Consider the following 27,551-nt stretch of genomic DNA (forward strand, 5'->3'; position numbering starts at 1 on the left):
CATTTAAAAAGCTTACCACAGATAAATGTGATTTCTCTGATGATTCAAATGTTAAGTAGTCAGAATTAATTGTCTTAAATAGTTTTCTCTGCATTATCAAAGTTTAAGTACTGGAAATTGCTTCTATCCCAAGATTATCAACTGTTAAATAGGCATGAATCTTCAATTCATACCCTAGAATCTTGTAATTGTTTTAACAAAATATGATGCAATAGGCTGCAAAATTGTGCATAAAATCAACCAAAATAGAGAAGTGCCTTTCTTATCTTGTGAAATTTTTAAATAGCTTGTTAGATTAAATAGCTTGGGGGGGGTCTCTTTGGGGCAACAGTTAAGGTATGGGGATATGAAATTCAGAAGTGCTTGCTTTCGAGAGAAGAGTCGAGTCAAAATTTGGTGTTAGGCGGTTGTGCGCTTTCCAGTTAAGCGAGAGGCGATGTCGTAGCTGGGTGTAAGCGGTGGCACACATTATTAAAAAAAAAAAAAAAAGGTGCAGTTAAACAAAAGAAGATAAAGTCTTCTGCCTTTTTATGTCTTTGAACTGCGAACATGTGCTGCGTTTTACTGAAGGAACATGAGCCTTGAATGTAAGTAACTGGTTTTTGCATTAGGTACTCCCTGGAGGTAGCAGAAAAATATCATGTCCCTGCATGAAATGTGAATGTGAAATCTACCAGAAAGAAATATTTATGACCATTTTATGCTTGATTAGACTTGGATGACATCTGTTAGAAGACAGGGACTGGACAAAGAGAGAGACGCTCGGGGGCAAATGTTAGCGGAGTTGTTTAGATGACGCTGGGGCAGGAGCGTCCATTTACTGCCAGGCAAAGCCCGGGAACGGCGGGAGCATCGGCAGCGCCGGCGGGGAAGCGGGGCTTCCCGCTTGCTGGGGCTCCCGCCGCGAGCAGCCCCGCTCCTCTCCCGCGCCGGCTGCCTCTCCGCGGGGAGACGCGGCCCCGGGGCGCGGGGCCTCGAGCTGCGGCCCCGCAGGCAGCGGGCCGTCGGCGCGGCCGCGAGCCTCGCCGGGCTCCGCAGCCGCGGTCGGTTACGGCCGGAGGCACGAGCGCTCGCTCCGCTCTGGTTCCTTTCCCAGCTTTCTTTTCCTGTAAATTTTCGCTGTCTGGAATGCTTATGGGAAATGTTATTTTGTTTTTGTTTGCAACAGTTCTGTTGTTTTGATTTTGTCTGAGTGGTATGGAAAACAGTACGTCACTTGGAGTGGGTGTTTTGTCTATTGGCCATTTGGCTATTGCACATATATTTCTCATACTTACTACATGATGACAAGGGAACCCAAATGGCATAATTTTCCAGTTGAATTTTGCTTTCCAGTTTAATAATAGTGAAAGGAAAACAAAATTAATAGATTTAGCAGTTTCGATACTGCTCACATGCTGATAGACGGCTTTGGATTTTTTTCCCTGTGGTTAAGGATCTGTTTAGACAGAGGTCAGATTGGTGCATATATCAGTTTCTGTAATAAACCGTGCAAGGATTGTGTTACACGTTTTGCATACAGTTGTGAAAAACTGTAATTTAAGTTCCCTAACCCATAAAAGGGTAATAAACAATTTTGATATCATCAATGTGATTAGTTTAGGGTACTTTTCATCCTGATTTTTAGGCAGTGCATGACTTAAATTCTGCCAATAAATGCCTTTTAATTGAAAAATGATCTGAAATAAATTTTTAACTGGAGATCAGAGCATTCTCCATATAACTCTCTTTAGCTGAGGAGATTTGAATGCAAGATACACTGATGCTTCCAGAATGTTTACCCTGTTAGGGAGAGAGTATCGAAAGACCACAGAACGAAGCTTTAAGACCAGGTAATTTTTATGTATAGTACAAAAATAGAAAATGGAAAGTATAGTTAATTTTTCAATTTCTCTCTGCAGATATCTAATAATTGTGCCCATGGATTGCCAAAGGCTCCCATTAAAGATTTAAAATGCAAAGAAAGGTAGAATCAAAAAGAAGGTATTTTGGATTAAATAATGTAAAATAACTGTAGGGCAACAGCAAAATGAAAAGCTATTGGCAAAATAAGAGCGTGGTGTCAACTCTCTTTGAGACGGACTTAAACATTTACGTGTTCACATGCCTCTTTCTGTAGCTAGGATTTTCACAGGAAAAAAAAATACTTACAAGGTTGCTTAAGCCAGCTATGATTTTAAAATACATTTTTAGGCTTTCAGGTTTTGATATGCTTGTTCACAGCAGAGTGATGAAAAATATGGTACACGATCCTGTGCTATAAAAATGCACATAAATACAGTGGCAGCGGTTGAAATCTGTTGTCCAACATTTAAGAATATGTTAGCAAATTCCCTGGTATAACTGGTTCCTTTCATTGAGTACCAGTAGGGACAGGGTGGGCAGAAAGCGTTTTGCAACAGCTACTCGGGAACGTGTTATTTCTGTTAGCCTCGGAAAAGGGGATGTTGCAGCCTCAGTATGAAGCAGCTGCCAGAGAGGTCCAGCTGGACTTTTCCTCCCTTTTCTGTACTGTCTTTATCACTTTGCTCAGTTCCACATAATAACATCTTCATCTGAGATTGCTGTGGCACAGGGGAACTGCATTTGTTGATCAAATTTGGCTGGATAACACTGTGATCTCGTATCCTGAAGTGCGGAGATGTGCCTGGAATACGTAAGCGTAAAGCTGGCCCCTTGATTGATTGATTCTGCCTGTCACAGAACAAGATAACTGGATCAGTAAATACCCTGTGCACTTCAACTTCATCTACACAATCAGAAGTGAGGGCATCGTGGGGCTGGAAGACACCGAGGCATGATGGGAATATCCACATTTCCCCGCGACAGCCAGGAACTTGCAGAAAGGAGAGGAAGAAAAGACATTTTTGCCCGTGCGTTGGTGCACGAGCGGCGGTGAAAGCACATTAATTCCTGCGTGTTCGCGGGGCGTCTGTCTCTCCGTGGGGTCCTTGCAGCTTCACGGCGGCGTAACCCCCACCGGCAACGGCGGCGTTAAGCCGACGTGAGGGAAGGAGTCAAGCAGATGAAACGGACCCCGGATATTTCAGGGAAAGCGTGTTATTTGGGGTCCCTCGTATGGAGGTGGCCTTTTATCAAAGAAACTGTAATTAAGTTATGCAACTAATTGCTACTTTGGCAGCTCTGGGAACGGTTGTGCTGAACATCCTGAATTCCTAGTGCAGGATCCAGCCTGTTTCACCCGGGGAGTTTAGATTGACTTCCAAATGACAATCTAGAGCGGAGATGACAAAGAGAAAAAAAAAAAAGGCTAAAAAGGCAGGTGGCAACGTTTGAATCAGCAGGCCACACTTTTACAGAACAGGGCACGTGGGCAAAGCAGACGGGTTTCTCAGAGTTCCCCTGTGTTTTCCAAGAGGCGCTTTGGGGGTAGAAAATAGCTTCCAAAGCTAGTGCTTGGAAACATGATTTTAAGAAATTCAGAAATTTTCTCCCTTTCCAAAAGAGTGTGTGCATGCCCAGTGCTGCTGATAAAGCCGGTCACCTCTCTCTCGCCCACTGCACCTTTATTTTTTGCCTGCTGCTCCCGCATGGTTGCCTGAATAGTATGAAATGGTAGCATGGAAAAGTCCTACCAGCTTCATGGTAGCTTTAGCAGTAGTGGTCTTTGGTTACCTGCCCCATCTGCGTCTTAAGGTGATACTTTGCTCAGAAATCATGGTTTCTGTAAAAGTTGATGGGAGTATTGTGCTTAATGAGCCTTTGCGCCGGGACCTGGCGGAGCTGTGCTGGAGCGGGGGCTGCGGCAGGCTCCGTCACCCGAGCAGCTCGTCGGGGGCACTGGTGGTGGCACCGAGACTTGTTGAGTTAGTTTGATGTGATTAATTGAACAGTTTATGTCATTGTGGGTCTGGGCTGCAAGCGAGACCTCCTTTGTAGAGCACAAGGCGCTAAAGCCAAAATGAGTATTTGCTGGGCAAATTTGCCGTTCGGTCGCGCAGCAGAGGATTTCACTTGGGCGAAATGAACTGGTCAGGCGCCACCACCACCGAAGCAAACCCTTCGGCTAAGGGCTGCAGGGTGAAGCGCTCCCGGGTGCAGTTCTTTACAGAGATTTTGCTTTTAGCTTTTTTCTCCCACAATTTATTGAAACAATTATGAATTACAGAATTATATTTAATCTGGCACTTTTATTTAGTGCTTCATTTACCTGAGACATAGATTATCACAACTTTCTGTAAACCGTCTGTAGGATTCCTATAGGCATCTCGGAAGACAGAGGGGACAGGAGAGATTGAGGAAGGTCACCAATTGTATGATAGGGTGCTTAGTGTCTCCTTCCTTTCCTTATCTGCATTTTGACTCTTCATTACTAAAAGTGCAGTGAAGTTTACAGACCTTTGAACGTATCTTTCACAGCTTGGTTAGAGCAATTACATAGGTAATATTACTTTATGTTACCAGCATGGGTTGCTGACTCTCTACAGATAAATGATTTAAGGGAATTTTGACAGATGGCACGGATATTCTTTTCCAGTATGGACGTATACCTCATCTTGCATGGTTTCCTCAGGACAATATGTGGTTTTCATTCTAACACCAACCTTTTCATGGAGAAAGTGCTCTTCGGAGTCAGTATGACTTAGCAGACATGGAAATGGGAATTGTGGACATGGGTCAAGATTGCTTTCTTGTCAGAGGGTTTGAAATTTAGTCTTCTAGGGGTCGTAACAGTTGGCCTTTTTTGTTCCAGTGGATTCCAACTTTAAAGAACTAATTTGCAGGAGTAAACTGGACCCTGGTGAGTTACAGTGGAGCTTCCACACCTGCGGCGCTTTCTGGGTAGATGCCAGAGATACTAGACAAGGTTTTTAAAGCTGGTGGCTGTTGCTGCCTGGGTGAGAGACCCTTGCCAGCTGGTGGCTGCTCTGGAGACTGCCTTCTGGCCTGCTCTGAGTTGCCATCAGTGGGGATCAGGGTACCCAGCACCTTTGTAGGAGCAAGTGTTCAAGGTGGCTCTCAGCGATATTTGACCAGCATTTCAGGAGAGCTGCGTGTGGCACTGGCGACATCGTGCCTCTGTGTGGCGTGTGTGTTGCTGGGTCTCTATGTGATGTGGGCTTTTGGGGAGAGGCAGCAGAGCCTAGGTTGCAGGGGAGCTCTCTGCCTTGCCTGATGTGCAGCAGAGCAGCAAGCCTTTCTTTCTAAGAAGCAGTGAGGGGGAGATGAAGACAAGAAGAGCCAGCTCCATTGCTTTCAACTGTCAAGAAATGAAGTAGACAGATCCAAATCATCTTCTTCCCTGCCAGCAGTGGAAAGTCTAGGGAAGGGATGAGATATACCCATGTCTGTGTCATCCACTGGGGAAAACTGAGGAGATCCAGAAGGTCACATGGGTACCTAGGGGACCCGATGACCATTGCGTCATGCTGTGGTGCATCCGGCCTTGGGGATTCGGTGTCACAGGGGCAGTGCCAGGATGGCTGTGCAATCGCGAGACATCGATGTCTTCTGGCCCTCCGTGTTGCAAAATGACGCAGGTGGTTTTAACTCCATTTGTTGCGTTCTCTGATTGTGGCGGTGGTGGAGCAGGCTCACTGAAGCTGCTTTCGCATTTGTTCTTGCGGAAATTAGCCTGAGCAAACGGAGATGGTAAACAGCTAGCTTAATAGACTGTTTCTTAAAAATGTAACAGGATTGAATGGAAGTTTTTTTAAAGTGTAGCCATTTGATAATCTTACATGTTAAGTATCCACTAAAAATTCAAAAAATGATTGTAGTTACAAAGCGGTGGGATTTGAAACCGTTGCTGTTGTTTTGTATTGAAAGTGTAAAAAGAAAGTCTGGGCATCTGTTTGTTTTTAAATAGTGACCACTACTGTTATATATTTATGATGCTGGAAACCCAACAGAAGGCTAAAAGCAACCTGTAGCACACCACAACAGCCAAAGATTGGCCTAGATCAGCCCCTAACTGCAACTTAAAAGACAGTGTTTTATGAAATGTTAAATTCTAGAAAGCATCTCACACAGTTTCATGCTGATTGAAAGCATTACGAAAGTGGTGGTGATCACACAGATAGCATGGGGGCCACGCAAGGAGAGCGGTGAACGTATGGAGCGCAGGTGGCCACGATCCTTACAGATAAAGTCAGTCTGCTGCAGGTCAAGGGCCTTCCATCCTGTTTTATGTCCATTTGTCCTCATTCTTCTTTCTTTTCCGTTTTCCTTCAGCTGGACAGATGAGAAAAGTAATTTTTAAGCAGCATTGCAGGTTGTTTTTATGAAGTACTTATGTGAGAAAACTCCTGAATTTGACACACTGACTAAAGGTGGGACAAGTTCCTGGCTCTGAAGGTAGTTCTGAGCCCCTCCACCGTGGGACGTGTTTTCTTTGGCTAGTGCTTTCGACAAGGCTGACATATTTATGTACAAAGCTAGTATTTAGCTTGGATTTTTACACATATGAATGATGAACTAAACAGGACTCATTTATTTTTTTCCTTCCCTCTGTAGCTTTTCTCTGAAACGTTGAGGTTACATATTGCAGACAAGCCTCAACATATCCACCCGGTGCTTGACCACTAGAATTAATAACTAGCCACATTCCTTGATGATTCTATAGGGATTGGAAGCTAGGCAGCAGAGTTTGCTATGCAAGAGAGTTAATAAAAATTTTCATTGCTGGAGGAAAGCTTATATACAGTAGTCTGTTTGTCCTGTATTTCAACCACCTGAGTCAGAGCCAAAAAAGCAATTGTCTACTACATATTTCAAACAGATGCTGAGGGGTAGAAGGAGTGACTAGAATTCACAGCAATAAAATCCTGGCTCTTTAAGTTCCCTTGAAGAAAGTGAACCCATAAAATTTTTGCTGCTGACTTGTTTGTCCAGTTCTTTGAAGTATTTAACATTAATTTAGTCTGCAAATCATTGCCACCTCAATTTTTCATTGAAGTATCGAAGCCTGTTAAACACATAACCTTGGAGTGCATGAAAATTGATTCCTTTAGCAGATATATTCATTTAGCAGTTATCCATTTGAAAATTTGTTACTGAATGCAGTGGTAGGGTATACTGATAGGCTATATTTGCAGAGGAAAACTTTCAGAGCATGTTTTTTTATGATTATTAATTTCACTTGCAGAAGGTGAGTGTATTTCAAGTGGTGCCCTTTCATCCGTTTCTCCTCCGTTGCTGTTCTGCATTGGAAACCAAAGTGGGAGGTCAAGACGGTGCCGTTTGATTCGATGGTGGACCGTGCTCTCTACCAGGCTTCCAGCCACATAGAGAAAACAGATGGCTGGGGAGACCGGTGAGGGAGCGACTGACATCTCTTGGATGAATGGCTTCAGGGTCCAGAAAACACTTGAGGAGGACAACAAACTTGAGATTAATTGAAGTTGCAGCCATTTGCTAGGAGACACGCTCGTCCTGCAGCCCATCCACAGTAGCTAGGTGCAAGGCTCTGGTCACGGAGGGGCTGATGTGTCTGGGAGGCAAAAACGTGAATGCTGGCTATGTCGCAGCCTTCATCCGTGGTCTTTCCTTGGCATGTTGCACTGTGCCGGTTGGTAGGGCTTCTTCTGAAGATCAGAATGAGTCACTGATACTAGCAGTTTGCGTGCAGCTCAGATGAAGGCAGCATTTTCCCCTGCCTCGGATGATCTTCCTCTCAAGCAGTCCTGAGGCTCAGACAGCCAAAATATCCATGTGTCTTGTTGCCTTTTTTTTCAAAAGGAGAGCTGGGATTAGTCAGCCGGCATAGATGCTCTGGCAAATCACTGAGGTTTGTTTTTGCTCTGGGATCCTCGTCAAGAGCCTCTTTTTCTCTAGCCGCCAAGCTGAAGTTTCTCCCTTCTCCCAAATGGTGTGCTTTGGGCAATGGGACATCGCCAAGCCTGTGCCTCCACCACTGGCCGTGCCAACCTGTGTTGTGAGTGTCGGAGAGCCGTGCCCTGCTGCGGGGATGCGACAGTGGCCCCAGGGGAGGGCATCAGCTGTGAGGGGAAGTTTAAAAAACACCATCAGGCTTAAACTTTGAAAAAAATAACAACACAGAGGGTGTCAATTGAAAACCAGCAGGGTGGCAAAGCTGCTGCACGGTAGTGGGAATGGAGCAGCCTCAAGGCCCTTTAAATGATTGGTGACACACTAGAGATATTGTTAAATTACCTTTTTTATTGGTTCTTGAGTCTTATGTATTAAAAGACTATTCTTTGGGAGAAGTCAAGAGAATCCTTATATTTAGTTTAGATATAAACCTGAGATGCAAAACGTGGATGTGGATCTGAACCTGAACTTCTGCAGTGTCTGGGGAGCGTTTAGAGTGGGGCGTTGGGTACGAGACCTGCCTCTCTGAACGCGATGTTTTGCAGTGCTTATATGGCAATATTAATCTGCTGCACAGCAAGGCGGTAACTGGAGGGATGTTGGGGTTTTGGCCTGCTTCCCTGCTAAACAGGCTTTGTGGCGCGTGCGTGTAGGGAAGCCAGAGAAATGTGCTGGATTTGTCTTAGCAAAAGAAAATGGAAAAAGCCTATTAAGTGGGTCTTATGGCTATCTGAAATGCTGAAATGTTTCCATAGACGTATCTTGTGGCTGTTTAAAGGAGCATTAAAAGGAACATTTTTTGATTTGTTCTCAGCACCAAAAATCAGATTTGTGTATTTGCCTAGTTTTAAAGCCAGTGATTGTGTTTTGTGCTGAAGCGTGGACTAGAAAGAGTTTGAGCTTTTGTATAGGTAGCAACCAGAAAAGAGGTGCGCTGCTCTGGGCTCCTTGCATCGAATTCTACTCTCAAAGCTACTTCTCTGATTATTTTTCTTGAGTTTTGTTTTCCAGCTTCTGCTTGTCTCCATGCCTTAGTTTCCCCATCTGAAAAATCCAGGTGGTAGAAAAGAGGGGTTTTAATTTCTTAGTTGTTGAAGGACTTTAAATTTGCCTCGAAGGAGCTGTGTGTTGCTCATCGTTCACAAGAGAGCTGGTGGTACGAGCTTCAGGAGCGCTGGAGCCGCTGGCGAAACGCTCTCTCGGATTCAGACGCTGTAATGAGTTTGCACCAGGAGGTGCAGGCTCCGCGGAGCTACCGCCGTAGTGGCGAGGTTTGGATCCGCGCGGTGGGGAACGGCTGCCAGCAGCTGAAACTAAGAGGAGCGTCAGCGTGGCGTATGCGTTTGCTGCTGGATGGGGAAAGGGGGGTTGAACCTGAAGAGGGCTGTCCAGCTGGGGGCCGGAGGGATGCTGCCGGCCCTGCGTGGCTGGCTCGCAAACCCGCTGAATGCAGCGCCGGTGCCTCCTCTTCCCCGGCAGCCCCAGCCGTGCTAGTTGGCTCTCCAGTAACAGCGCAGCTCAACGTGGTTTTGGTAGGTAGTGCTAGGAGGAACGGGAAAAGTGAAAAAAAGAAATTTTAAAAAAATCCTGTTGGGCTAACAAATTTCAGCATTTTCAATTGTATGCTAACTTCTAAGCAGCAGACTGGGATGTAGAGTGTTGAGAAATGCTGTGAATTGGTAATTATGAATTGCAGCAGGAGATCAGTTCAGCTTAGTGTTTCCAAAGCCTCAGAGATCAAAAGGTGCCGGCGAGAAAGATAAAGTATCAAGTGGCAGTGAATATGCCAGACTGTCTGCAACTTCCTTTCACTATCTAGTCTGAGGGAAAGATTGGCATTGTTGAATTTTGTAGGGGGAAAAAAGGAGTATGGCTAACGTTTGTATTCAGATACGGACTATTTCTAGGAAAATTAATGACAGTATAAAGCAATTGCTGGAGTGTCTTTAGGCTTTCGTATTTTTTGTCTGTGTTGTCTATTATCTATTGGTTTAGCATGCTAGTATCCAAATGAGGAGAAGCAGAGCTTCAGTCGATGAGGGTCAAGATTGTGAAGTAGCGGATGTCAAGCGAAGCAAAGGATGTGCAACCACAAACACGACGAGAAGGCTTCAGCAGTAGCTGCTTACAAGGCTCGGTTGCCTCACCGAGAAAAGTTAAGTCGGTCAGTCCTGCGTAAGGTGCGGTAGCAGTGGTCTAATTTTAAGATGGCAAAAAAAATCACTATTTTTGCCACGGTCTTGTCTGAGGAGGGCATTCGCTGTTACGTGGCAGTCCGCGAGTCTAGGGTGAGTCTCGTATAACTTGTGGGTTTGTCACCACTTTCAGAATCCGTTCACTGATTCCCTAGATTATTGGCAAAATCGGGCTCGTGGCAGGTTCTTTATAACTGCCTTCTCCTTCTGCATCGCTTACGTGTGTTTGCTGGGCTGAGCGCTGGGTCAGCACACCGCCGTTGCTCCCCGGGGACAGAGCCTCTTGGTAATGGGAGCTGCTGGAGTTTGGAGAAGAATCCGGTTTTGTTCCGTTCTCGAATGACATGCGGCTCTCAGGCATCCCAGGGGCCCTCCGAGCCGGCCCGCGAATCGAACCTTTTAGGAGTCTCCGTGATTGATAGGCTGATGGGTGAGGAGCAGCTCTCAGGATCTGCCCAGTGGAATTAGACAGCTGCCGTGTCGGCGGTGCCCTCGTACCCCGCTCCTACGAACGTCACCGATGCCGCTGGAAAAAGTTCACCCGTGGCCGTTCAGGGCTTCTTTTTTATTTTGTTCTTATTACTTGCGTTTTTTTTTTTTTTAACATATATTTATGTGTATAGTGTAAGCACTAGAGATGTTCTAATTAGCCCTACTAGGACTGTTTCTTGCCTTGTATGAGTCTAATTATGAAGGATCACGGGCGCGTTGGCGTGGCTACAGCCCTTGTGTCTCAACCTGGCTCCAGAGGACAAATCTTTGCTGCTGCTGGTCTCTGCTGATACGGCTGAATTTGAGTGCCAGTGTCAAGTGGTGATTTTTTCCTAATATGGACAGTAGTCCACTGGGAACTGGATGGAGTCCATCGCACTCGCATAGCCAACAGCTAGGAGAACGTTTGGGTATGATCTGCGGGGACCAGCGCTGAGCTAGGGACCGGGAGGTAGAAGGCTTTTTGTTCCGTTCTTTGACATCCTCCTGCCCAGCATAACGTAATAAAAGCACGAACGTTGGCAGCAGCTAACACCCGCTCGCCAGGGCCTGCTGCGAGGATCCCTGCAGATGGGGCCTCAGCAGGACGGAGCTTTTCTGGTTTGGGGGTTTTTTTCCCCCAAAGATACTTGGCGTGCTGGGGGAGCGGGCAGCATCGGGAGGCAGCGGGGCCGGCGCCTCGCCTGCCGCGTGCTGCCGAGCGCTGCTGTAATTAGGGAAGGGGCGCGGGGCACTTTGCTGCGCTTGTTTTAAGCAGAAGCAGGTTAGTGAGTAGATGATTTAGGCAGGTTGTGTTAGCCTACGTCCATGCAGGATTTAACCATAGGGATGGATTGCTTAAAAGCTCAGTTGTGTATCCCCAGTAGTTTGCACTAGAGTAATCTTAAAATTAGTCCCCCCCCCAAAAAAAAATTGGAACCACGTTCCCATTGTAATTTTTGGGGACACATGTCTCACTTCACCTTCCGGCCCGATCCCGCTGAAGTGCAAGGGTTTCCATTCGGAAACGTCCTGCTTGCCCTAATTTTGACAGTGTGAAATCCATGTATATGATTTTTTTATGTGGGCACTCACTACTGGATTACACAACCAGTGCTTTAAACTAGCAGTGACAGCTCGTTCCTGGTCAGCAGTAAATGCTCAGTTTGTTTCTAGGGAAAATACTGTGAAGCCGGTTTTTCCTCTTACGCATAACGTTGATGTTCTGTATTGGACATAGACTGTTTTTAAACACCAGCATGTGCTCTTCTCCTTTGATGCTTCTCACAGAGAAAATTCCACCTTCTATTTTAACGAATAATCCCATGTTCTTCTTGCATTATTATGTACTGATAATGATGTTGCCTGCTCAGATACAGAGCCACGTGCGTACGTGTTTAAAACGCAGCGCTCCCCTTCAACGCACCGCCAGAGTCGGAGTGGAATTACTGAGCGATCTTCCGCGCCAGGACTCCCGTGTTTCGGCGTTACGAGGGCCCCTCCGTACCTTGGGGGAGCCCCTCCGGTCCGGGGAGCGCGGGGCGGGGGACGGGCCGCTCCGGCCACGCGAACTCGGCGGCGGAGCTGCCTGGAGCTGCCGCTGCTCTCCAGACCTTCCCGCCCGGCTGCTTCCTCCAGGCGCCGCGCGCTGCACCTCGCTCCGGGGGCGAAATTTGGAGGGGAAGCCTGGGTTTGTCCGTGCCGTCAGCCCGAGTCCCTGCAGAAAGTTCGCGTGGTTTTGATTTTCCCAAGTGTTCGATCCGTCCAGGGCACATCATTTCTTGGTCACAAGTGATGCACTAAATACTTTGAACCTTTCTGCCAGGTCTCTGCCTGCAAGTACTGTCAAAACCGTTTTCTCCGATGAGTCAGTTCCTTTTTATTTTTTCTTTAATGACAGTTATGCTGCTAGTGTACCTATTAGAGTGTGCAGAGAGATTGCATAGAAATGAGGATACACATGTGTATGTATCAGATGCTGAAGAGCGGCGTGCTTGTTATAAATATAGCTCCACTGTGTTCCTTCTTACATTTCAATTTTATAATCCGTTCCAGAAGATTTGGACAAAAATACTGTAGTGTAAAAGAGCATTAGTTTCTGGATTCTTCAAATAATAATTCTTAGCAAGGAAACTAGTAAATAAACCTTTAAAGATGGGCAATGTGACATCTTTTCTAGTTCTAGGAATTGGACTTGGGGCATGGATTTATGAAAGGTAAAATAAAGGACAAGTGGAAGCAGAAGCAGAACTGTGTGTTTTATTTTTTTAGTTTATTGCTAAAATGTATGAATTGTCCTTTTTTGTTTGTTTTATTGGTGTGATTATATATGATCTATCTTTACATGTATACTTTCTAGACCTGGTGGGCCCACTGTGATTAAATGTTTGCTTTGAATACGTGTCCAGCGTGCTAACTTTCCACAGCAGAAAGATGTTAAATTCGTTTTTATACAAAGGAGGCCAAAAAAAAAAAAAAAAAAAAAAAAAGGAAAAGGAAAAAAGGGAGATTGTTAAATGTATGGAAACCCTTATTGGCTGCGTTATATAACTGAATTCATTCAACATGCTTGGTGTATCTTGTTCTCCTTTCAGTATTGCCACTCTGTTCATCACCCCTTTTAGTGCTTTAGGCATATGGCATGCAGTACATCCAGGGAAGTGTCAACAATACGGCATATGTTATACATACTGATCTTGATACACCGTAGAAAATAACGGGCCTAACTTTAAAAGGCACGGCGCTAAGAATAGCGCCCGCCGCAGCAGGCAGGCGGGCGGGCGGCGGGTCCGCCGCGAGCGCCGCGTTCGAAGGCGGGAGGAACCGCGGCGGCTCGCGGCCTCGGAGCCGCCGCCGGGGAGGGGCCGCCGGGCCGTCGTCTTTTCTGCTTGCTGCCCTGCGTACCTGCTTCGTGGCGAGGCGGGTGGGAAAGGCGCGAGGGCTCTCGCCCGCGCTCAGCGCCGCGCCGGGCGCTCCGCTGCTCGCCCCGAGATCCCCGGCTTAGCCAGCCCGCTGCTCGGCGCCCAATTCTTTCCGCGCCTGGGAACGCTCATTTTGAAATTAAAAGAAAAAAATAAAATAAAGATTGCTTTGAAACGCCCCGCCTGGAAGCGGCTTTTAGGGATTTTCGCCGTTAAAATAAATGAATCCCAGCGTCGCGCGCGTGCATCCGGGCGCGCGCGCCGGCCTGGCCCCGCAGCTCCGGCGGCTGGCGCGGAGGAGCGGCGACCGCGGAGGCAGGCACCTTCTTCAGGGACCCTTCTGCTGTCTGTAGGGCCGTTTCAGGCCCTTCCCCGCGCTCGCAGAACCGCGCCAGCCCCCGCAAGGACGGAACAGAACAACAAAATATTTATTTTTAATCTTTGTTGAGCACCGAGCGTTGCGTGCGTGTTTATGAGGGTTAAACATTAATAGCAGATGTTGTTAATGAACAGAGGGCTGCAGCCAGCTTCTGAGACCTTTTAGCTGGCGCGCGAATTTTCTGGTTGCTGACGGCACTCGCAGCCCGCCTCGCTGAGGAGCGGGCGTCCGAGCGCGCCGGGGCAGAGCCGCCCTCGCCCGCCGCGCCGCTCCGCCTCAGCGCCCGCCCGCCCGCCTCCCCCTTGCCCCCCTTTTTTCCCCCCCTCCTTTCCCGCTGAGGTTTTCCCCCAAAGCCGCGCGGGTCCCTCTGCCCCGCGCCGCCGCCTCGGAAGTTGTCGTCCCGCTTCCAGGCGAAGCACGGCGCAAGCGATTATCGGTAATAAATATCTTTTTTTCTTAACTTATTGCAGAGGCAGTTTTTCCCCCTGTTAATGAGGGTAATTTGACTTGGTTGAAGGATTGCAGTTCTTAAGAATTAATGCAGCAATCCAATTCAAAGATTTAAAGAGATCTGAGATTTTTCACAGGTCGTGTGCTAGTGAATGTGCTCCTATCACATAGCAGCTAATGGACTTGAACAACAGTCTGTCATTTACTGCTACCTCCGTGTATAGCAGCTTTGCCCTTGGTAGCGAGTATGCTTTCCCAGCAGCGCAGGTTATTTCGTAGTGCGGTGCATTGGTAACACTTCTAAGAGACGGTATCCTATTTCTAGCAGCCCTAATTGCTGGGTGGAGCGAGGTTACCTTTCTGACTTTCTTAATTACGGCATTTGGATCCTAATCTGCAGAAGTCTGAAGTATTTCACGCTCTAACAGTTGATCCTTGGTTTTTTTTTCAGATTTGCCTGTATGTATACAATATATATAAAATAATTTCTATTGTGTTTTCACTGTATTGATGCAGGGGGGTTAATTACATAAATACAGAAGTGTTTGGCACTGGTCTCCATAAGGTCCCACTATTTTTAGGGATGCGTTACTACCCTTTAACAATGTTTTGTAATGACTTATTTGTAAATGCTGTTGGAAATGCTCTAATTTCTTGATCCTATTATGCTCCTGGATATTAAAAATCCTATTTTAAGGTAATTAGAAGGATTCTCTCCTATTGAAATGTGTGTTCTCTAGACAGTGTCACTCTATACTCTGCACACAAGAACCTTTGTTCCTTAATTAGAAAGAGGACTAGAGCTCATTAATTGTGGGTACAAAGTGATGTCTGCTCAAATGGTGAAGCAATAATACGGTTTAAATAACGATTGGTCCTGCATTTTCCAAGTCTTACGCTATTCCGTATGGGTAGTGATAAATAAGCGAAACACAGAGCAGATGCCAAACCACTGTGCTCAGATTTTTACTGGAAGATCTCATTCTGCAAGGATAAGCCTCCGTCGGGCACGGTAAATAAGAGAGGGGTTGCGCCTGTGCGGCGTCTTGCCGCGCACAAAAGTCAGCACTTGTCGGCAGTTGCCACGTAGAGGTGGCCGAGGCGTCGCGCTTGCCCCCGTGCTTCACCAACGGAAATAGCTACAGCAGTTGTGTAGTGGAAACTACTTTGGATCTGGGCCTCGCCGAGCTTTATCGTGGGAAAAAGCAAAAAAAAAAAAAAAAAGCACATTCAAATTGGGGCTTGCAAACAGGCCGCGTCGTCGCCGCGGGTTTTGCAGCGCGTCGCTGGGGAGGAGGAAGGCGAGCGTCGCGCGGGTCTCCGGCACCTCCCTTCCAGCCGGCGTGGGAGGTCGCATCCCGCTGGGCTCGCTTTGCCCGAAGGCCCGGGCGCGCGGAGCCGGGCGCGCGGTGGGTCGGAGCGAGCCGGCGGCGCTGGGGTCCCCGGGCAGCGCTCCCCAGGGACGGGCGCGGACCCCGCGGCTCCGGCGCCCCCGCACCGCCTCTCCCCCCACTTCTCCCCTTTTCCCTTCCTCGTTCGAAAGCCTGGAGAAAACTATTCTGGCTTTTCTGATGCTAACGAAAAGCCGCGTTAACAGGACAGAGAGTTCGCTACGTGAAGGACAGGAAAGTTGGAACCAGAATTGTGAGGCTTGTGTTTCCTGCCAATAGTTTTATGGGTGAAGATGGCGAACGTTGGAAAGGGGCAGATATTTCGCTCAAAGCGTATAGGTGCTGGAAGAACCCCAGAAAAAGGGGATTCTTTTTGGTAACCATCCCTGCCGTTACTCCTCTTAGCAAGAAAGAAAAATAGTTTTTAAAAGGTAAAAAACCTGTTCTTCGATTGACTATGCAAAAATCTTATTGCAGTATTTATTCCAAACCTGCACACATAATGTTCAGTCAAGGAGAAAACAGCAAAAAACAGTTGTTGATGGACTTAGCAGAGAACTGGATTAAATAAGCATTAGTCTACTGAAGCTGATTACAGGAATATGAAAATGCAGTATCTTAATGGTACATATTTTCATGTGGCAGCTCAGTTGCCTTTCATTTTGCAGCTAATATGTCTATTCTTATGAGTCATTTACTTCTTTAATTACCTTTTGCAGGCAAGGCACCATGGTATATTAATGTGAATGATTTTTACTGCCAGTTTATCATACAATGCCCCAGAAGTTGAAAGGCGTAATTGACTTGGAAGAGCAGCTCATGAAGGAAACAATATTTAGTTGACAGTTTTCCTTGTACTCTCTGTTGACGTTTATGAGTTTACACTATGCTAAAGGAGTAATAAACACAATTTTCTTTCAATAACAGGAAAGAGTAGCTTTTAAAATACATTCGTGGCAAACGGATTTGTTCATTTCTCGAATAATATAAAATCGGGCGCTTGCAGTGATGAGATGTATATAAGACTGTCAATTGAATTAAACCTTGGAAGGTACACTTATAACTTGCTTGGAGCATTAGAAGATATTAGGGTGCACATGAATCGAATCAACTTAATGAATGTTTAAGCTATACGCTGGTTTGGATAAATCGTATTCAGATCCGCCAGCTAGGTGTCTTGGCGGCCCTCTCCCGCCTTCGAGTGCGGAAGCTCGAAGTGCGAATTCAAGGGAGGGATGCTCCGTTTCCGGAGACGGGAAAACACTCGTCAGAAAGCTCGGTGAACTCCGAGCTGGGGATTATTTCGGCAACTTTCTATAACTTTCCTGAAGTCGCAGGCCTGAGAAAGGTTTAAAAAGCAGCTTCGCCAATCCGTCAAAGCCCATTTTCTTCTGGAATGCTACTTTTATCGAGATGACCTTGTCAAATAGCAAATCTTTTCTTTTTTCTTTTTTAAAGCATCCACAGGCTGGTGCGCAGGTGCGATTAATCATCCCATCTTTAGCTGTAATTAGTGCGAAGGCGCAGCTGCCCGGAGCGGCCCCCGCGCGGGGCCGGGGCGGCTCGCCGAGAGTTAAACTGTTCGCGGCTTGGGGCGGTTGTTTGCAGTTCAGCCCTGTGCAACAGAACGAAAGTTTTCGAGCCATCTGCTGCTAGGCTGGCGGTGAGCAAGGCCAGTATATCCAAACAGAGCGCTGGCCTGCTGTAAAGCGAACCTGTCAGCTCAGCATAGCTCGGCTGACCCCGGCGGGGCGCGGGGCAGCCGCGGTACCAGGCGCTGCCGGCGTGCGCGCCGCGCCGCCGGGAGCCGCGTGGGGCCACCGTGTTTACTTTTTCCGCTTCGCGTTCCTCCCGCAGGCTCGGACCAGTTTATACTAAATCTTTGAATTGACGCTGGGTTTTTTTTTTTTTTTTTCCAACTTTTTTTTTTTTTTTTCTCCCCCCCACCCCCTCTCGGCCTGCTGGAAAGAGTGGCGGTCAGACCGGGGGGGTTTGGCTGGGGGCCGCGGCGCGGCGCAGCGCGCTCCCGAGCGTCCCGGCGTGCTTCCCGGGCTCCTATTGTTCCCTTGTTCCCTTTGTTCCCTGATGCTCCGGCTCGGCCGCTCGGAGCGAGGCGGAGCGCGCGGGGGGCCCCGCGCCTCGCTGGGAGCCGCTGGGGTGTCCGCGGGCCGGCCCGCGCTTTCCTCGCAAGGTGCTGGGGAGCTGAAAACTTCCTGAGCAAAATTCCAAGGGAGAGGCGGGAGATGCCCTCGGCTCGCCGGCCTGCGGGCTTAGGCGGCGGTTTTCCTTTCTCGCCGGTGCTAAACACGTGCTGTTTCGGCCGCCCCTCCTCTGCCTCGGCCCACGTGTGGTTTTATTCCCTTCTGGTTCCTCAGATTTTCTTCCCTTTCTTCTTCCTACGTAAGCGCTGGTTTATTTATCCCTGTGTGTTTCCGGGGGATAATACGTGCCCTAACATTTCCCCGTTAATACTCACCCAGCGTGAGCAATTTTAACCATTTTTAAGCTTGGCAACGAAACGCACGGCGTCTGCACCGGGCGAACGAGTACTCGGCGTTACCTGTTCCCAGCGCTCGCCTTCCGACCTAGACCTCCAGTAAATACCTTTCCGCTAGGGCTTCTGCCAGAATCCCTCCTCCCGCGCGGCTCGTCCACGCTCCTGCCCTCGCTCGCCGCTCGCCGGCGGCTTCTCGGGAAGCGGTGGCGTTCCCGGGGACGAATCCCGCCTGCGGGGGAAGCGCAGCTTTGCAGCTGGAGCGGTTCCCTCCAACTGCACCGGAAGCTGTGGGAAAGCGGGAAAAGTCCCTAAAAGTAGCGCGCTGCCTTTCCGCAAAGGCCGCGCCGGGCTGGCGCGCGCGGGGTGCCCGGGCGAGGGCTGCGGGACGCGCGAGGAGGGCGGGCGAGAGAAACCCGCTCGATGTTAAATTACATTGACTGCACTTAGGAGGACATCCCGTGCAGCTCCCCTCCGCTTGTAAGGTGACTGGCACACAAAGTGCTTTTTGTTTTAAAGCAGAAGAAAACGCGTTCGGGGTAGAGTTCCTGGTGTAAATGTCAGGTGCAGCGCAGGGCATGCTCACGCCAGAAGTCAAGCAGATAACCTTGGCATTCAGGCCATCGCCATGTATAAAATGAAATTGTATTTTGTTTTTGAAAAGGAGGACTACATTAAGAGGTCACCTATTAGCTGTGTTTTTGCTAGCTGTCTGAAACTCAGCTCTACTGTCTATTAAACTCAAACCACTATGTAAACATTCCTGTGTTGTTCCTGGTCTCTACAATGGCCAAGGGGATCAGGTTTCACCTGCCTGCACATCTTCAAGCAATTAAAGCAATTAGCTTGAAGCCATTTCACATTCAAGGTCTACTGTGACATTCAAGTCCAGAAGAAGTCCAGGGGAAAAGGGGAAAAAGAGAGCTATAGGATGGCCACCGTTCAGACGGCATGGGCAAATAGTCTACGGGGGGTCTGGGGGGGCTTGCAGCGGCTCCCACGTGCCGTTTCGAGGCTTTGCAGCAGGCACAGCAAGCTGCTGCCAGGAAGAAAAGATAAAGCACCTCCTGATCCTTTTAGTTATATCCAAGTTTTGCCTGTGCTTTGGATTGGGAAGGGAGGGGGAGAAGCATGGAGGGAGGGGCGGATGGAGAGGGTAAAGGCACCGCAGTTTTGAATGGTATTTGTGTGAGATAATACAGTGTTGGTCCTATTTACTGACATTTCTCCTGGCATGGAGATCATATTTTTCTTCTAATTTACGTGGGGATTTATATTTGATGTTTACATTGTAAAACTGCACTCATTCTGGCTAATGTATCAGTTACAGTGACATTCAGCATTGAGTTTAGCGATTCCAGCAGTAAGTCTTGAAAGCTGCTATTTTTTAAAAGGTTGGAGCAGATTAGCGGTGACCTTAAAAGATTAAACTAGTACAGTTTAAAGATAAATAATCAGCCTTTAGCACATTAGATAGCTACATAAGCATGACAGAAGGTGACTTTCTTACAACAGTTTTCGAATCCAGGAAGCATTTTTACATTTGTAACTCGACTAGGCAGGGAGCAGTGTTTTGCAGAAGGCAGGATGTAAACTGATTACAACACCTCAAATTGGTTAATGCCGTTTTAAATCCACAGTTTTCCTGTTGGTTTATTGTGCAGAAGAGGCTAATTTTAAAAGCTACGCCTGTTGCAGAAGAAGATCTTGCTTTGCTGCCCCGGAGGGTGTTCTTAATCAGAAATAACCGCAGGCTAAATTATAATGTGGAATCCTGCTGCCCTTTAACCCAGCGCTGCCGCTCCTTCGGTGTTTGTTAACAAACAGCCCTAAGTACAAAATTGTGCGAGAATTACTTTTTCATTATATTTGCTGCCTTCAATTAGAGTAAGAAGCTTATTTGGGGGAAGAAAAATTAAAAATGTATGGGTTTCTAGAGAAAGTTAGGGAATTGTTTCCTGGCAAGCGTCCTCTTCGGTGCTTAGCTCCGGACGCCGTGGCACGCGTAATTCGGCTCGAGTAAAGCTGTGCTGGCAGAGGGGGCGCCGGGGGGCAGCGCTCAGGGGCGGCCCCGGCCGGGGGCTCGCGTCGGGGCTGCGGCCCCCCACTTCTCGGCGAAGCAGCCCGGACCCCGACCCGCGCCGCGGACGGTGCCGATCCGGAGGCGGGGGCGGCCTGCGGGAGGCACGGGGTCCTTTTTTATTATTGCTGTTATTTTTTTAATTCACTTGGAATAACGCGTAATCGAAGTGTACACTTGGCAAATTAATTGCAAGTTGAAGGCAAGAAGTGCTGAGTTAGTAAGGGCTGCGCAAGCCCTCCCTTTTTTCCCCCTCAAGTTTACACGCTGGAGCGGAAACGCTGTGGTGCTTCGAAGGGAGGTGATGCCTCTGTAAAGCAGATCTTTCCAATTTTTTTTTCCCCTAGCTTAGTCTTCTGTTTCTATGATCTGCCTTTTGAACTGTTTTTGTGGCTGATCAGTTCCACCTAATATGTCTCTTGATTTCTGCTATTGTAATACTCAGACGACATGCTGTTCTCTTCATTTTTATAAGCTTTAGATGCTCCTGCCTGTCATACTCTGGCGGTTTATCTTCAGCGTCTGGATTTGCTTTCAGACTTGCATGTCTATCAAGCTGCTGTTGCTTTGAATGTGAGATCAAAAGAAGATGAATTCCAGTAAAAAAAAAAAAGAGAAAGAAAAAAGGGGAGGGGGGAAATATTCCTTGTATGAAGAAAAGATGGGGGCCTGTGTAAACATCCCCCTGACAGCTCCCAATGAGTTGTTTGAGCAGAGCATTAGCACCCAGGATGACAGGCAGTGTGCGGCTACGCGCTCGCTCGCGCCCGTTCGCTGCAGGAATCCCCAGCCGCCGTTTTATTTATTATTATTATTATTATTATTATTATTATTATTATTATTATTATTATTATTGACCCCGGCTCCCTTGCGTTGCCAGTATCTGTGTCCCGCCAGCGGTCCGAGGGGGCTCTGGCGGCGGGACGGGCAGCCAGCGCCCCTGGAGCAGGCAGGGAGGCAGAGGAGGCTGCGGGAGGAAGGACCCGCCTGGGCGCCGCGTGCGCCCTCGGCGTGGTGCCGGGCGCGGGTTCGGTGTCCGGAACGCGCCGCTGCGGCGCCTGTTGATTTTTCCATGCAGGCAGCGGGAAAAATAGCCCGGGCAGCCTCTCGAGGCGATTTTGAGCAGAAAGTTGCAGCGTTGTAGAGAGTCTGAAAGTCAAGCTCGGCTGAAGCTATGTGCAAATATGAATTTGCCTGGTTGCGTAGATGAGGTGTGTTTGCTGCTGCTGTTTGGTCTGGTTGGGGGCGTAATTAGTTCTGCGTGTTTCTGCTTAAAGACGGGGAATTTAATAACGCCGAATTACTCGATGTGCGCGTGCGGCGTTAGAAACAACTTGGAAATTACCTGCGGGCCGGCGGCCCGGCTTCGCAGGCGCAGGGCGAGCGCGGGAGTCCTCGCGGTTCGCGCTGCCGCGGCGGCGGAGCTCCCGGCGCAGCGTGCGCAGGGCAGCGCTCCAGCGCGGCTTCCCTTCGGCGTGCGCCGGGGCCGCGCAGCACTTCCTGTTTATTCAAACATCTTTTTGCCATTCCGCAAGCCGCGCTGCAGCGGAGCGGCCGGCAGCCCTCGGCAGCGCCGCGGCGGCAGCCTGCAGCCACACCGTAAGAGCTCGCTCTGCTGAACCTCCTGGCTCCCGCTGCGAGCGCGCAGCGGGCGGCCAGGGCTGAGCTTCTCCGCGGCCGGCCGGGCAGGGGGATCGCCTCTCCCGGCGCCCTCGGCGGAAAGGGGGGGGGGGGGGGGGGGGCTTTTTTTTTTTTTTTTTGCATTCTTCTTCTCTTTTCTTTCTTTCCGGCGCGGGGTTTTTGGAGGCGCGCGGCTCCCCCCCCCCCCCCCCGCCCGCCCGCCCCGCTCCCGGAGCCGGTCCCGCCGCCTCCCCGCTCGCCCCTCCGCGCCGGGCTCGGGCCCCGCTCCCGGAGCCGCCTCGCCGATATTTGTACCAATTTCACGCTAATAAAGCGGAGGCTGCTGAGGCGAGCCGGGCTCCTGCCTCCTTCCTTCCTGTGGCTGTTGTTTCCAGCGGTGGCACGGGGAGAGGGCAGGGGAAGCGCGCTCGCCCCGGCTTGCAGGCGTTTCCCCGGGGAGGGGGTCGCCCAGCGCCGGCAGTGGCCCGCGGAGCTTTCGGGAGGCCGCGCTGATCCCGCGGGTAGCGCGCGTTGCGACACGCACGCTGTTCGGTGCCCCCCCACCCCCCCAAAGTGACTCGAGAAACTCTCTGCTGGCGCTCGGTTATTTCTGCCCCCTCCTCGAAAGTCCGCCGAGCAGCAGGTAACTTTTTGTGTGGTCGCTCGTGGCGGTCATGTGCGACGAAACGAGGCGAAATGGAAAATGCGTCGCCTGCCCTTTGGAGAAAGCCCATCCTCGCTGAGGCTTTTCCTGCCTCTCTGAGCTCCAAATGCACTTCAAAATTTGAAACTGTAAAGCCTCATCTTCCTAGAAGAGAGCGCGCGCGCGAGAGAGAGAGAAATCAAGCTGTGTGTTCAGCCAAACCACAAGTACAACAAACATATTTTTAAAATATATTGCTAGTCTGGCTTTTTAATGTTCAGAAGTTGTTCTGCTTTGCAGGAAAAAAAATGGTGTTTGCAACTGCCTTAAGGACAATTTGTTTAACAGTAGGAGTAATTGCATGGGGAAAATGGAAAGAGTGACTGAAGTTATTTACTCAGATGTTAGTGTAGGTGTGGGGCAGAAAACGCACTGTGGGAACAGTGGGCTGCTTTTCTTGGTATCTTAGTCTATTTGATGACCATCAAATTTCCCAGCTCGCTGGTTTTGTTTTTTCTGGATGGCATGTTTGATTATTTATCAGAAGGGAAAGGGAGTAGCTGAAGCAAATAAACATGTGACCAAGCTGTGTTTTGTTTTCCACTCAGAAGGCCATGCCCTTTAACAGATATACAGAAAATAATAAACGTATTGTTTTATGATAAAAGGAAATTATGTATGTCATTTGCTTTAGCAAGGCCATTAACCCTTTATGTCCAGTGCTCTCCACCTTTGGGAAGCTTATTAGGTTTGCAGCTGGGAATTAAATACACTTAAAAAAAAAAAAAAAAAAAAAAAAAAAAACCTCTTGTGTGGCATGTTTCCCTGGCTTGCTGGCTGAACCGTTCGACTTTGCTAGATTTATCACTAGTTGTTACCGCCTTGGCATATCCACAGCCCTTCCCTGAGCCGTACTTTAGGTACGATAACTGAACGAGAGGCACTTCGGATTTGTAGAAGAATGCTGACTTCTGAGGCCAACACTGTCGGGGCCGTTACAAGTTTTTTTTTTTTTTTTTTTCCACCAGCGTTAGTGTCTGTGCAGCGCGTGGAGTCGCAGCTATATTTACGCCCTTATAGATAGTGTCTCTTTTCGTGATTCTTCTTTAAATGCCAAGTGTGTAGCATGTCGTGTGTAGGAATTCCCTTGTAATACTGGCTTAGGACAATGCTCATTATCTTCCTTGCAAAAATACTATGAACTAAGTCACTGTCAGGAAGTAAAGTACAGGTTTGCCTCGTCTCTGGGAAGCATGTTGCATGCTTTGGCTGCTTTTGCTGGATTAAAGGAAACAAGTTAAGACTGTCATGCACATGAAAGGAAACTGAGCTGTCTTTTGCGTCGCGTTGTGCAGGTAGGTGTAAATTTAAAAGGCTGACTGGCGTTCAAAACCCGTCGTGGTGTCTCGGAGCCGCGTGCCGGTGCCAGCGCGGTTCCCGTGGGCGATGCGCCGAGCCCGGGGCTCGTCCCCGGGACGGGGGGCGGCCGCGCGGGTTCCCCACGCACAACGGCTTCCGATCAGGAAAGGGGGATTTGGCTGCCGTGTCGGCACTGGATTCACGCGCCGGGCCGGGCAGGAGGAGGACGAGGCTCCCACGCCTCTCGGCGAGCCGCACTCACTGGGCACGGCGGCGTGGGAAGGTCTGCGGCGGGGAGCCCAGCGGGTGGCAGAGACCAGCGCTGCTGGGTTAGCTTTGAGGCAGGAAAAGCTGTAAGGGCGGGCAAAATACCGGAGGGGCTGAGGGGCAGCCGTGTGTCGGGAGAAGGAAGCCGCGGCGGAGGGTGGCTGAGCTGGTAGGACGGCAGCAGGGCTGGCTGCGGTCCCCGGATGGGAACTGGGGACGGACAACTGCAGAACCTGTCCGTGGGGAAAGCGTCTTCCCAACCTCCAGTGATTAAACCTTGACTCATGCCCCGAAGCGTAAACATTTGTACCCTGATTTATATTTTTATCTTTCTGAAGGTGGCTGTAAATGTTCTCATTACTGTCTGTACAAGTGTCTAATCCCCTCTTTGCATCCTCCCTGTGCTCTTGGCATTGGCGATAGCTTGTGACAGTAAGTTGCAAAGGGTAATTATGAGTTGTGTATTAAAAAAAAATCCCTTTATCTGCTTTACTTTTTTTTTTTGTTGTTGCTTCCTGACTTCGTTGAATGTCCCCTTTCTCTTGCTTTATGAGAAATGGTAAATAGCACCAGATGTACCTTCTCAGTCCGAGTCACAATTTGTGTACTTTTATCATCTCCCCTCTTACTCATCTCTCGCTAAACTAAACACTCCCAGCCTTATCAATCTTTCCTCATATCTTCTGAGGCCTCTAATCATTTTTGTCGCCTCTCTCTGAACCTCTCCTATTTTTGCTTTACCAGAGCCCTTTAAAATAAGGTTTTTAGAAACTGTCCTAAATTAGGATGTGCCACGGTGCGGAGTTGTGATTTGTGGCAGCAGTTTCCCATTTATTAGGCTGTCCCAACATTTGGCTTGCTTCGTTCGCCCAGCAGTGAGCGTGGGGTGGGTCGCAGTGCTAAGTGCGTGGTGTCAGGCTTTATTTCATGAGACTCTGAATGCAAGTTTATCATACGGTGTCTGGGAATACAAATTTAACATATTTTCCCTGTTTTGTTGACTGCAGAAGGAAGCATACAAGCAGCTGTATGGGATACACTATTTACATTGCAGCAACAAAAAGGCAGTCTTCCTCCCCCCGTCTTACCCTTTTCTCTTCTCATATTAAAAAATATGAGAACTTCCCGTGCTTTTGACGTCCAAGAAAAACGCTGCTCAGCAGTGAATAGTCCTCCAAATATTCAAAGGTCTGGTTCACTTTTGGATAAACACAGTAGTTCAGAATCTGATCTTGAGCCTACAGAAACGAGCTGGAAATCCCATAAGATTTTTTTCATCACTCAGACATAGTTCAGTTCTGGTTCAGTTTGCACTGGGAGCCAAGATTTGTATCCTTTCTCATTTTACCAGGATGTGTTGGCCCATCCCTCCTTTCTTGCTGGTACAGACCGCTACATGCTGTGAATCTTGACATGCCAAAATAAAGAGAGCCATTTTTAATGTTTGGGAACTTTCTGCCAGATGCTTTTTAAATGGCTTTGATGAGTCTTGACTGTGACTCTTTAAAAAGAAGAGACAGAAGGTGTTTTTACAGTGTAACCGCCTGAGGATTTCGTTTGTGCCTCGAGAATGGGATTTTTCTAGCCTTTGTCACTGTTGGGGCTGGTTCTGGGTTTGCAGGTTTTTTGGCGTTGGCTGAGTTTGACCTCCTTTCCTACTGTCTTTTGCGGTCTGCTCCCTTCCTTCCCGTGTGGGTCTCTCGGTATTTGCAGAAAATGCCTCGACCACCTTCCCCCCGCCCCGAGCTGGTGGAATTCATGCATAAATTACGAAATTAAAATCAGATGTTTTGGAGACCGGTCCGTGCTGTCCTGGGGAAGGGGGCCGGGTCCCTCGTGTCCCGCGGGGCATCTGCTGCGCCTCCCTCCTGCCCCAAAGCCCTCAGCCCCCTTGGTCATGAGCTGGGGCAGCTCCGGGGCCGGCGTAGCTTTGGAAGAAAGGATTTTTTTTTTTTTGTTTCCTGAGCCTTTTTTCTGGAGGGGATCTCCTCAACCGATAGCCAGGATCTTCTCCAGGGGAAAGAAGCGAGGCCTGCTGGAAGAGAAACAGAGACTCATCTTCTTCCCTTACGACTGAACTATTCTAGGCGATGCTTCAGCGGGAGGCAGATTGCCAGCTGCCTCGCTCTGAGCCTGTCCCTCATCATTAGGGACAGGATGTGAGTCTGGGATCGAACACGCGTTCGCCCAGGTCCCTTTCCTTTCTCCAGCATGGGAATCACCCGCTAGTCGCTTGGCGAGCTCAGCCAGCCTGCCGCGTCCCGGCGCAGCCGTGGCGGCCAGCCGGAGGTGTCGTGCAAGCGCGGGGCTGTCGCGGGGCTCCCTGCTGTCCCCTCGCCGAGAGCTGTGTCCTGCCTGTGCTTGCGCCCGGGCTTCTCCCCCTCGAGACGCCCTGCTGCGGCTCGTGGCCTCGGCTGGCGTTGCTGGGCGGCCCGGAGGGTCGGGTGGTGGTAACCGGCGGGGAGCGGGTAGCAGTGTGTTCCCCAGTTGTGGAGGACGAGGAAAGAGCTGCGTACGAAAGTCAGAGGGCATAAGTGCTGCAGGAACATCTGCTTCTCCTTTCTGCATCTTCTACATTTCATTCCTCCTCTTCCTTTTGGTTTCTTTCCTAGTCTCCCTAGTTGGTTCTTCTCACCTCCCCCTGTTCTGTTCCTCCCAGAGGAACAGCACTACCCACTGCTGTCGCTTTGCACTATTTTTTTCCCCCTTTTTGCATACTGCTCTGCTCTTCGCCGTTTTCCACACGTTGTTCGGCTCCTCAGCCTGTCGGAGGAGAGCTGCAGCAGGGCTACCCTCCAATGTGTACGTTCCCCCTGCGTGTCTGCCTCCTACCACCGCTCCGCTACATCTGCTGCTCCAGGAGAAGAGGGTGTAGCAGGAGAGGAGGCAGGAGTGGGAGAGAGATTAACAAACTCTGAAGCTCTGGTGCATCCAGGCTTCAGAGCTTGCGAACTGCATTTTGCTGCTCCGTTCGGAGCAGCTGTGGAATGGAGCAGAGTGTGAGGACAGATGGGAGCTGAGAAAGAAGAGAAATCGCTGGCTGAATCTAAAACCCCCTTCCGTTCCACCCGGGAGAAACAAAGGTACTTGTCTTGCAAGGCTAAATGGAAGCAGGAGAACCTTGGCAAAGGTGGGCCATGCCTCCACTGGGAAGCTGGGCCTGTTTAGCTGCCCTCCTGGTGGCCCCTTAGGGTCTAAAGCCTTTGTGAAACTCGCGGAAAAATAAATGGTAAGAGAACTGCATGCCTGATACTGAAAAGCCGCGTGTTGTTTAAAAAGCTGCGGGAAAAGTTTAGCGGTGGTCTTAACTGTGTAAGGATCTGGCTGTTTGTTGTCCTTCCGAGGTCAGTAAAGGATGGCTCGCTTCTGGAGTCTGGAACTAGGGTAACGCTGTATTTTTTTTCCAGGGATAGCTTTTGCCCTTAAGGTATCTTCTGTCTCCTTTCTCTCTGCTTGTTGCATTTTGAGGTTTTTTTGTTGTTGTTGT

At 49.0% G+C, this 27,551-nt stretch overlaps 1 protein-coding gene across 11 annotated transcripts in view; it reads left to right on the top strand.

Annotated features, from left to right (window-relative positions):
* Nucleotides 1–27,551, top strand: part of FOXP1 (forkhead box P1) — a 370,707-nt gene that overhangs the window by 235,374 nt on the left and 107,782 nt on the right. Inside the window, exon 1 of one of the 11 annotated variants that reach the window (XM_062585711.1) lies at nucleotides 21,727–21,774. The exons of the other annotated variants lie outside the window; for them this stretch is intronic. The gene's annotated coding sequence lies outside the window, so the exon portion shown is untranslated. Of the gene's footprint in view, nucleotides 1–21,726; nucleotides 21,775–27,551 lie in introns of those variants that run through there. 11 annotated transcript variants of the gene reach the window in all.

Source organism: Rhea pennata, chromosome 12 (genome assembly GCF_028389875.1).
Source record: "Rhea pennata isolate bPtePen1 chromosome 12, bPtePen1.pri, whole genome shotgun sequence".
Taxonomy (NCBI): Eukaryota; Metazoa; Chordata; class Aves; order Rheiformes; family Rheidae; genus Rhea; species Rhea pennata.